Source organism: Orbicella faveolata, unplaced genomic scaffold (genome assembly GCF_042242905.1).
Source record: "Orbicella faveolata isolate gen_17 unplaced genomic scaffold, um_ofav_v1 contig_12, whole genome shotgun sequence".
Classification (NCBI taxonomy): Eukaryota; Metazoa; Cnidaria; class Anthozoa; order Scleractinia; family Merulinidae; genus Orbicella; species Orbicella faveolata.
The window spans coordinates 15,377,501-15,387,500 of record NW_028301539.1 but is presented as its reverse complement, the minus strand read 5'-3'; the positions used below and the strand labels follow the sequence as shown (position 1 = coordinate 15,387,500).

The following is a 10,000-nucleotide window of genomic DNA, read 5'->3' as shown; positions in this document are numbered from 1 at the left end:
TGGGATACAACACTAGCAGGTAAGCTACATTTTGCTATTATTTTAGTTACAAGAAAACTCCTTCAGCGTTAACAGACATTTTCCAGTGAAAGTAACGGCCACAGAGCTGTGCATAACAAAGAGTTAGCATTCTAAATATCTGTTTTCGTTGGTTATAGTGGTGCCAAGATGTAGATTAAATGACTGTACACACATTCACAGAGTTGCTTCACCTATGATCAAGAAAAACCTCTGGGACCAGGGAAACAGCACACACAAATTAGAATTAAAGCCAACTGCTTTTGGACGTGTTTTCCAGTCAGCAAAGCTGTATCATAAGTGATTGATAAGCACTTTGCCAGCAACATGTAACCTTATAGTGATTTCTTAATGATGTTAACCTTCTTTCCTCAAGCATGCTTTTCTTTTCGCTTGTCGTGACTACTATGAGACTGGAAAACGCTAAATTTAGCGGTGTCCAGATACCGATAAGTCAAACAATCAAGCAGGAGTTGTCAGGAAAGTTATAAGTATAAGATAAGAGATGCAGTTTGTGAAGTAATCAGAAGATGTTTTGTTACTATAGTTTGTGCACTCTTAGTAGTCTTGTTTCTTTCCACCACGGGAATCCGGACGTTTTGTACCCATGGATGCTTCATACCAAAAACTAGCTAAAGACTTAGTTTGAAGTTAATTTATATACAGAAAAGTGTTTCCATTACCTAAATTAAAACAATTTCGATTTTGTTTTCCCAAAGCTGGAGATCACTTAACAGCCGCATTTAATTACATAAGTAAGCTTAAATTGTTGCGCACGATGCGTATGACCATAATTGCTCAACATCATGAAACAAACCAACAGTATCACCGGTACTTGAAATTCTGGGGTGTTATTTAAGGAATCTAATTTCCTCACAATTTCACTTGGAAATACCAGGTTTTGATATTTTATTTCGAATACCCTAGCTAACTGAATTAGAACATACTGTTTGAATTAAAACACTTGGCAACTGCGTGGGTACAAATCGTCTAATTAGGCTACAAATGATCTGGGTACGAACCGTCTGTGGATACAAACTGTGTCGGGTAAGTACAACATGCGATAATTAAGTTAGCTTAAACCAGCTTATCTTCGCATCACCTGAAGGCTTTCCTCTCTTGGCCGAAGCAACTGAATTATCGGGAGAAGGCTGGTCATCTCTGGTTCGCTTCTTCTAGATGGAGGATCATCGAATAAACCTGCATTCGCCAAATCTTCAACGAACTTGGTTTCCTCTTTGTTTAACTTCTCTCTGTTATCTACAAACGAACAAGTTAACTAACAAAATACAAACCGAAATACGGTTTACCAAATCACTGGAAATCAAAGATTATCGCACACTAGTTAGAATTAAACGAAAAGGAGTGTCCTTATCATCCTAGGCAATAACCATTGCTTCCAAGCATTTCCCTCCCTTTATTTCTCAGCTTTTTTGTCTCAGCAACGGGAGTACTTTTATCGATACTAAAGGAGACGAGGCACAGTTTTGGAACCTTGGTAAGGCGAGGAAATGACATTTCTTCAGTTGAATTACTCTTGATAGCAAGATCATGAATCAAGTGTGTAGAACAAGTGGTTATTCCAAGCGCTTTATACAAGTTGGTCACACAAGTGAGTTTCTTGTTTACCAATAAGATGACAGCTCATTCAGTTTTTGTTTTCCCAATTGACAATAGCTTTACCAAAAGCGTGACAAGTAAGAGGTGACAACTTTTACCATTCTTCCCGTAACAATAACGCTTCGTTATGTGTCTATGATACTTTTCGTAGCGGCTATCTATTTTTCATTTATGCTCATGGATGTTATATAACATCCATGAGCTTAGGAGGCAGTCGGATGGCGCTCACTCACTCACTCCATTCTAATTAATTTATTCATTAAACCTGGATTAAACTCATCACAAATAGATGAGCTTGGGAACTGGTGCCTTAAAGGTTAGCAGGGTGCCAAAGCCATAAGCCGCTAGGAGGTATCCATGGCAACCCTGGAAAGCAGGAACCACCCAATGAGTGTCCGCTAACCAGCACCGTCACACCGAAAGAAATTCAGTGGAATCTACTTACCTGGAGAATACTTACCCTGACCAAGAACAAAATGGGAGGGAGGAGAGGGTGCAAGAATCCGCAATGACTCGCGAGCAAAGCAGTGCAACTGATCCGCAACAATCAGCAGAATACACTACAACAGTTATGCAATGAACCATAAACCCCTGCAAAACCCCTGATGGCCACCCACAGGTCATGTACTCCCAAACCCGGAAACTGCTGGCTGCATAAGCTCATATTTCGCTTGCCTAAATGATATTAGCTGGATGGGTATGCTAGCTGGCTGCATTAGCTCAAGTTTAACCTTGCCTAAATGATATTTAGCCACATTTAAACAATTTTCTCCTACCTCCCCTGCTAAGTATTGTTTTTGTCCAAGAGTGTTCTGTTGTCTTCAGGAAGGTTCTTTGACGAGGGGGAACTAGAAAGGTGTACATTTTTGCCCAATAAATCGAGAGCCTGGGTACAAGTTTGTCGAACACCTCAAAGATTGAAGTCGGCCATTTTGGTTTCGTGTGATTTTCTTTCGTAAATATGTTGTTTTTTGCCTACCGGCTTTTGCTGACACCTGGATGAAAGCTGGTAGAGGTATTTATGACTGTGGTCATGTATCGTTTGCAACAGCACGATCGGCGAGGTCAAAGAATTGATACAAGACACCCAGGAAGACAGAGCCAGAAAGTGAGATCCTGATTAGCTTTTTTTTCCTGGCAAGAGAATTTGATGATTTCCACTCGCTTTCTCTCGTTGTGTAGTCTAAGGTAAGCTTAGGTTCTTGTTACGTTTTGGTTTCATTGTTTCTTTACTGTTTTATTTTGTACGCACACAGAAATTCTGTCTGTGTTAGTATTGTGAGCTCGAGATTTGTAAGCTTGTTTCTAAATACTTAGGGGAAAAATTTTGAATTGCCTTATCTTTTAGTTTTGTTGTCGTTCACACTTCATTTCTTTTGTATTCCATGCAGTTCAACCAGAGTGAAAATTTCTTCACGGATGATATGCAAGGCAACCCTACATGTACGAATGAGTACATATACACTGCAACATTTTAGTGATGGATGAACAAATTAAGTCCAAGAGACTGTGTAGATCTATTTTTGTGAGAAAGATATACTGTCCAATTGTGTCAAAAAGCCGGACGCATGGTGGCTGGTGATGTAGAGTTTCTTTTTCTTGCTCCTAGATATGAGAGATTTAAACAAATTGACACCAAAACTTGAATTATGAAGAAGAGAATGCTTGATACTTGTCAGTATAAGCATGTTCTGTAATTGTTGCAAAATCTATTACTAGTGAGACTAGCACAAAAAATTACCAAGATATATAGGAATAAAATACCATGATTTTTGTTTCCAAGAAAGAAAATTATTGTTATTTTACTTGCATGCACTACAAGATGTACTACCCTTATTATTGTATTGCACCAAGCTGGGGGACTTCTTCCTACAGTTGACTAAAGGTACACTTTTTTCAGGCTGGAGGTATTATAAGACTTAACAGGACAGGGATTTCAAACATTAATTGATTATTTATCCCAGAAATAAGATCTAGTGGGCCACATTAGGTTTGTGAAAGGGGTTTCAGGCTAGAAGCTACATGTATACGAAAGGAAAGCCTTTCTTGTTAAAAACACTGTAAAATGGACAGGTCTTTGACCCTGGGCCAGAGCCTCTTTGTATGCTATGTTACTTCCCTTCCTCCTCTCCATGAACATAGTTCTATAGAAAAAAAACCTTATAAATTGTAAATATAACATTCCCTTCACTTCAGGTTCATGATTGAAACAAAACTGTGTGAAATCATTCTTAAAATATTGAAGGAAATACTTATTTTTTCTATAGATTTCCTGTTTACCCGCAAGCTACAATCAAATTGTTTATGTTTGACTTAACTTAAAGTAAACAAGATTTTGCCAATATCCATGTCTGACTTAAGTGAAATTGGGCAAAATACTCTTGGCAGTCCTGGCATTCTCAAGATGGTTGTCTAAAATAAATTTCAGACTCATGTATTGTAATTTTTGTGTAATAGTAATCATTGTTATACAGCTGTTTCATAATGTTAACTGAACAAGGACCATAACCAATTTACCTTGACCCAAAATGCACTTCTGACTCATATACATAATTATATTATCAATTTTGGACTGACTGGTAAATATGGTGAACTCTCATTTAGTGATTTCATTTTGAAACAGACTGTTGTTATTCTTTGACACTAAATCATGTACAAGTTAATGTGATGACAATGTTCCAATTCCGATGAAAATTTATTATTATCCATTTTAGAATTTATAAGCTGTCTGTGTAAATTATTATTTGATTTTTTCAGTGCCTCTTTCAAATCTGGTGTATAAATAGGTACTGGCAAATTTAATATTGCGGGGTAACCCTGTAATGGACTAGCATCCCATCCAGGGGTAGTAGAAAAACTCCTAGTCACTTCACGCTACAGAAACTGGGATAAGTGCCGACCTGATGGGACACTTGGCTCATATGCAGACTTTACTTTCACTTCGGAGTTGCTGTTTGCCTCTTTTTTAGAACAAATGCTCATGCAAAACATTTCACATTAAAATGACTTGATTTTCAAGAGAATAAACGTACAGGTGACATGCATTTTCATACGAATAGTTTTGCACAAAGACTCGTTTTGCCATAGAGGCAGAAGTCAGCTATTCATCCATGAGCTGGCTCAGGGAGCCTTTGATTCACGTCAAGATTGTCCTTATTTAACTGTGTGAGAACTGAAAATTAGCGGAACAACTAAAACAGATGCGCCAAACAAATTTCGTTATTTTGATTCATTTTCTGCAGGAGATGGTCTGTTTGGCACATGTGAAGTTTGACATATGAATCAAAGTCGATCTTTTTCCGTTCTATTTGACAAGCTCAGTCAAATAGTGTGGCACAGTCGACCCAAATACAAAAGTGCCATTCCTAATTAATTCATACATCAAACTTTATATGTGCTGAACCTAATAACTAGGTTCAGAACGTGTAAAGTTTGATGTTTGAACTGGGTGGTGTTAAGGTTTTGTTTTTTTGTTTATAAAAGCCTGCATAGGTTTAAAAGGGGCATGATAAGTACTGGAGGTGAGTATTTTTCCCTCTCCTGAAGAAACAATGCATTTTTATTACTGCTGAAAAACCTACCTTTTTTCCCCACAAACTTTGAATCTTAGTTAACTTTTTATCGTAGTCAATAACCAAAATGTAAAGTTTCCATTTGCATTTAGAAATGCAGTGCTTAGCAGAAGCAAACCCAAGTCTAACTTGCACATACAAAATTGCTTTCCAGTTTCTTCAGTTTGAAAACTAAAAGGGATAATTAATCGAATATATGATTAGCCTGAAAAACAGGCTTTATTGTGTACCCATTTGTCAGGTGAGTGAGGGCAAGCGTGAGATACAAGAAATGCTTATCATAATTATTTACATTTAATTTTTCATTCTGCGGTTCTAATTATTGTAGTTATGATAAACGTTTTTGTCAATAGAGAGTTTAGGCATGACGTTTCCAAAGACGGGAAACGGGAAAAATTGCCTTGGAATTTTAATTCTTTTCTCGTAATCCTTAACCAAATCGCACAAATATAGAAAAATGTCTCCTACTATTCATCGCAAATACAAATATTTTTGATTTACTGTACAAATAGGTGAAGACAGATGGCAAAATTTTCATGTTTGCCATTTGACGTTACATCATGCTTAATCTCTCTAATGTCTTTTGCCGGCAGGCGTTAATTAGCCAAGCGCAAAGTGGGTTCAGTGGGGAATATAGTGGGAGAGATGATCAGGGATATTAAGACACGACTTTTTTTTTCACACAATGGCACCAATCTCTCCTGCTTTGCATTTGGCTAAATTGTGGATGTTGCCCTTTTTGCTCATGGATGATGTAATTTACGTCATCCATGAGCTTAGTAGGCAGTCCAATGGCACTCACTCACTCACTCGATTCTGATTAATTTATTTATTAAATGCGGATTAAACATTTTTCTCCTACCTCCCCTGCTAAGTATTGTTTTTGTCTCGAGGACTTCTGGGCATATGTTTGACTGGTTTTAAGGGGGTACTACAAAGGCCTAAATTTTTGTCCAACAACTTGGCGTAACACGGCACGGAGGTCGAAAATGGTTTTTTTGCGATCTGTAAACAGGGATTCCTTCGTGGGTTGAAAAATGGAAAGTTTTTACACTAAGGAACACTTGCTATGAAAATCGACAATGAAATCCTGTAAGCGACAATCCTTGCATCAAAATCTTGAAAGCTACAATGTCTATCGAATTGTGGTCCGTGGACAAATCGACGGAATTGTTTAAAAATGTCTTAATGTCACCCGGACGAGGAATGAAATGAATGCTGTGTTATCCGGAAGCTAAGGTAAGCCTTCTTGTTGTATGTTTTTTTTCTTTAAAAACTATGTATATAAGAGTACATTTGCGTACTATCAATATTAGATTCTTTTGTTTGGAAACTGCTCGATTCCGAAAGTAGTCATCTGACAAAGCACATGGTTTTCTAAACACAAAAGAGCTGATATTCGCCATTTTGTGTCATTGTTAGATGTTGTCTTTACAGAGTTGATTTCTGTTTGTTGGTGATTTATACCATCAATCAGTACTATGGATGTAGTTTGTACTGGAAATGCTGATAACATGTCTCTCGTGTATACGTATATATTCACCCTCATTTAGCTTTGAAGAAGCTTACGTCGAGTTCACAATAAAGATTAGTGAGAAAGTTAAAAGTGAAATGAGCAGACTAAGAACACAAGCAAGCCTTGTGCCTTTGGCAGTGTTACACACCGAAAACAATCTTGTTTCAGAATGTTGGATCTCTCCACCTCTGGCTCCACCTCTACATAGATGATGTGCGAAGTGATTACAACATTCAAAAAGCTGATCTCAACATTTTTGTTGAATCAAAACTTTGCTTGTCAGATAGAGATGATGCGTATCAGCTTCGTGAATTTACGCTTTACAGAAATGACTAAGACTTTAGTCAGTCTAACATAAGAACTTGCTATGGAACTGGTGTGTACCTTTAAATGTTTTGAATTGTACCAAATTCCATACAGATGTAACTTCAATAATTTAGAAATTACTGTTATGGTTTTAACCCAGCCAATTCCAAATATTCGTGTCATTGGTATCTATCGCTCAAAAACTAAAGTTACAATTTCTCAGTTAATTCATGCTCTTAGTCATCTTCACAACTCAGTATTAATAGAACCTACAATTCCAACTGTACTGCTTGGAGATTTCAATATTGATCTAATGGAGGCAAATACAGAACAAAAGGCTCTAATGAAATATCTTATAACAGACAAAGGATACACTCAGTTGATGAACCAGTATACTGCTGATTACCGTACACAGATAGGTCACGTACCACAAATGTACACAATCAGCAGGTGATCATCAGCCCATTTATATAAATTTCCATGAAAGCTGTTTGAATATTTGTGAAACAAGATTCACTGTGTATATCATGTGAGATCATTATAATTAATTTAGCTGAAGATGAAACTTTACATACCAAATAAGTATCTAAATGTATCAAGCAACTATTTGAATCACATATAGAAAACAGTCAGAATATTTATTTGCAGAACCAAAGAATGGTTTGAATTTCCTGTGCTTTTTATGTTCCTAAATTCCTAGTCCTCAAAGAGTTTCAAAATTACATGTAACTCTACCAGAATTTGGAGATGCTGTATATAAAAATAAATTTTCAGGTTAAAGGAATCATTTTAGCTCCAATGTTTCTTGAAGGAAAGCATGCCATTTATAACTGGCATTTTCTTTCTTAAACCCTTTCCAGAAAAGCAAGAAATATCACTTGGACACCACATTTAGGTAAGTAGCCTATTTTTATTGGGGTTGGGTACGGGGGGAGGGGAAAGGGCAGCAACTTAAAGATATACATGTGTAATTTTTCTGCATTCATTTTTATACCTTTTTAAAATATGGGACTATTATCTTTATTGTGTATTGCAGGTGAAGCAAGTTGTACTATTGTGCATATGCAAATACCCAGATGAACACTGTGGTAACAACTACAGTATACTATAATATGCAAGTGACAGTAAGCAAATGTTAATATTAACAACAACATTACTGATGCTATACATGTTTATCAGCTGCCAAAAATAATAGCAGAAGACTTCATAGAAACCTGCTTTAACAACACAAGTCACCGTTAAGACTTCATGGAATTAATCAGAGAATTATAGGTGGATGTGGAATACTCCTACTTAAGAAGAGAATAAGATGCTTTCAACACTTGTGTTACATGTAGCTGCCACTTGAGCTGTCAAAACTCGTTCTTTGCAAAAGACATTGGCTACAAGCACATAAAATGGCTCTCCAAACTGCACACCATAAGTTCTCAAATTAGTGCCTGGGGTGCTTATTTCAAATTTAGGAGAAGACAAGGGGGTGCTTATTCGAGGGGACGCTTAATCAAGGAGGCGGGGTGCTAATTTGAGGATTTACAGTGTTATTACAGAGTCGGAAACGCTTTGGAACTTTGTTCATGTGGGTTTCTTAAAGTTAAGAATGTTGACAAGTGAAATCCACCTTATGTCACTACATGTGTCAAAACTTAACTCAGAACCCACAGCTTTACAGTGGAATACAGAAATACAACTTCAACTTAAAATTAGCAGCTCCATATCATGTGCATATACATGAACATATACATGTAGAGAAACATCAGTCTTTTATATTAGGTCTACAATTAAAGGAAAATACTAGACTCCATCATAAAGGAACACAAAAATAGAATATGTTAATCTCTCTCTATTAATTAAATACAAATTGTGCAATGTTTATTATAGTATAAGCTTTCCTAACTGTTTCAGCTTATACCTGTTGAATTTTCATTCAGTTCTTAAAATGGCTGTTATCATGCTGTACTTCTACTACATTTGTGTCTTGCTGCTGTTAAGATTATGTTATTTATAAATCAGCCAAAAAAATGTATAATCTGATCTGCATGTGCATGTATAGGAGACTGTTCGCTACAATGTCTCCTCTTAGCTTTTATGTGCTACATTATGGTAGTCAGTATTTCAGTGGACTTAAAAAGAAAGGAAATGTTCCTAATAAAGGCAGTGTTAAACTTGATTTTTGTTGTCGTGCTCTAGCTGTTGAGATCTATTTCAAACATGTGATAAAGAATTATTTATTCTAAAACAATTTTAGCAGAGAACGAATTCAACCACCCAGTGTGTCAATAAACAACCATATATGGGACGTCAAAACCTATCCATCACATTTGACCAACTGATGTTTCTTTTCCTGTTTTCCACTGCAGTACCAAGAATAACTCTACGATGACCAATTCCTCTTCTCTTTTTATTCAACTATGTTTTCTACATTCATCCAATAGGCCATTTCCGAGTTGCCTTTTGCCTCTGTGCCAAAACGAGTCTAAGTACAAACCATTCATATGACTTTCGCCTACAGGTTCATTAACTCATTTTTATGAGAAAGGTTTTCACACGAAGACTCATTTTTGAAACAGCAGCAAAAGGAAACAGTCATCCATGAGCTGCTCACAGGAGCCTTTCATTTTGTCAGAGAGTTGTCAACTTCGATATTTTCTAACAACCTATAAATCTTATCTCACTTTCAGGGTCTGCTACTTTAGAAAATTTATGTTATTTTAACACAACAACAGTATTGTTGAATATCCAATACTATTGCAAGTTGGAGTAGGCTCAGAAGGTTCCTGTTTCTGCGGTTCAACTTAAGAATTGGCTCAGACTCGATGGATTGCAAACAACTTTAATCACGAGAAAACATCAACATTGCCGCCATCTTGTGAAGGCGTGCTCGTGAAGCTTACAGTTCCGTAATGCATTGCGATCTTAAAGCATGACACGATGTCACGACATCCGTGACAAGTATATATCATTGTCAGTT

The 10,000-nt window shown here is 36.7% G+C and overlaps 2 long non-coding RNA genes across 2 annotated transcripts; both read left to right on the top strand.

Annotated features, from left to right (window-relative positions):
- The first annotated feature begins 2,065 nt into the window (after positions 1-2,065).
- LOC149116843 (uncharacterized) lies at positions 2,066-4,081 on the top strand. Its single transcript, XR_016205475.1, has 2 exons — positions 2,066-2,826; positions 3,030-4,081. It is a non-coding gene; the product is annotated as an uncharacterized LOC149116843 (long non-coding RNA).
- Positions 4,082-6,960: 2,879 nt separating this feature from the next.
- LOC149116842 (uncharacterized) lies at positions 6,961-8,224 on the top strand. The gene is made up of 2 exons (XR_016205474.1): positions 6,961-7,927; positions 8,069-8,224. It is a non-coding gene; the product is annotated as an uncharacterized LOC149116842 (long non-coding RNA).
- Positions 8,225-10,000: the final 1,776 nt, after the last annotated feature.